Source organism: Penaeus monodon, chromosome 28, assembly GCF_015228065.2.
Source record: "Penaeus monodon isolate SGIC_2016 chromosome 28, NSTDA_Pmon_1, whole genome shotgun sequence".
Lineage (NCBI taxonomy): Eukaryota > Metazoa > Arthropoda > Malacostraca > Decapoda > Penaeidae > Penaeus > Penaeus monodon.
Window position 1 is genome coordinate 31,408,790 of NC_051413.1, and position 1,337 is coordinate 31,410,126.

Consider the following 1,337-nt stretch of genomic DNA (forward strand, 5'->3'; position numbering starts at 1 on the left):
GTTCCGGTAGATCGGGTGGAAAGAGCGAGAGCGTTGTTGGAGGGCGAACCGTCAAAAACATCTTCCAGGAATTGAAAAAGATCCTTTACAGCTCGCCAAGGAGACAAAATCGCATCGGAATCAAAACAAAATTCTCTCAAACATCAGCGGAACAATTCTCCGCGGCAATAATCCGAATAAGGTAGTATTTGGAAAACCTTCAAATAAACGGCGTTAGAGAGAGGGAGAGGAGAGGCCCGGCAAATGAGTCAAGAATATTTAAGCCGTGAAACCTTAGAGAAGACTCCAGTCCTGTCGAAGACGTCGAAGGAGGAGGAACGAACGCGTGTATTCGCCGGGAGAGGAATCATTTGCATAATCATCTGGTGAGTAACTGTCCTGAACCCTTTGTCATTACATGGGATGGAAAGCTTTGATGCGTTCTCTATAGGGCCACCGTAAGGGTAGCTGATGCCCAAAGCACAGTCCTTTCGATGGCGCCCCTTAACCCTTCCAGAGGTGCACACTCGATCCTTCCGATGGTAGACAGATGACATAGCACTTATAGCACTTTTAACAGAGGCCCTTAACCCTTCCAGTGGTGCCCTTCGGCCTTTTCAAAGGTAGACAGAGCAAGTCACTTCTAACAATGCCCCTCGAAGGGCCGTGTCTACAGGGTGGCATAGAGGGCAATTTCCCTGGCCAGAGGGGCACCCAGGCTAAGAACTTCCTTTAGGAAAAAAAATCTTCTTATTAAAAAAAATCAATAAGGTGTGTGCGGGGGCACCTGAAAATAGAAAGGCAGGGCGTCCCCACTCCCCCCTTTGCATAACTTGATAAAATGGTAACAGGAAAATACTGAGATATGTTACTAAACGGTGTTAATGTAGAAATATAATCATAAATGAATCCATAATACCATGGTTAGCACCTAAGTAATTACTCTGATATAAATTTGACGTATCACTATGGTCTATATTACGGACTGAAATCCTTAGTCATAGTTATTCTTACAATCAGTAAGAAAAAAATAAATCAAAAGTTTTTTTTTTCAGCAGTTAACATGTATATCCTTCTCCCCTCCGAGGAAATGTTGTTTGTCATTCATTTTAGTTCATTTATTTATTCGTCATTTGATTTTCAAGTTGAGGGGCCTCCGAACCTGAAGTGCCCCCCCCCCCGGTCTAAATCCGGCCCTGTCCCTGTCCCTCCCCGATCGTGTCTCTCCGGATTAACTCTGATGTCAGATGCCGTCGTTGTACACAGAAACCTTAAAGCTTCTAGACCGAGAGTAATGATATCAACCACACAGCACAAATTTGCTATTGTTAGAATACAACGTCAGGACCTCGCTCATG

At 44.4% G+C, this 1,337-nt stretch overlaps 1 protein-coding gene across 1 annotated transcript in view; it reads left to right on the forward strand.

Moving 5' to 3' along the window:
* Positions 1-208: 208 nt before the first annotated feature.
* The window catches only part of LOC119591498, a gene marked incomplete in the record, with an annotated part of 6,602 nt that continues 5,473 nt past the window's right edge, over positions 209-1,337 (forward strand). Inside the window, 1 exon segment of the mRNA XM_037940244.1 lies at positions 209-365.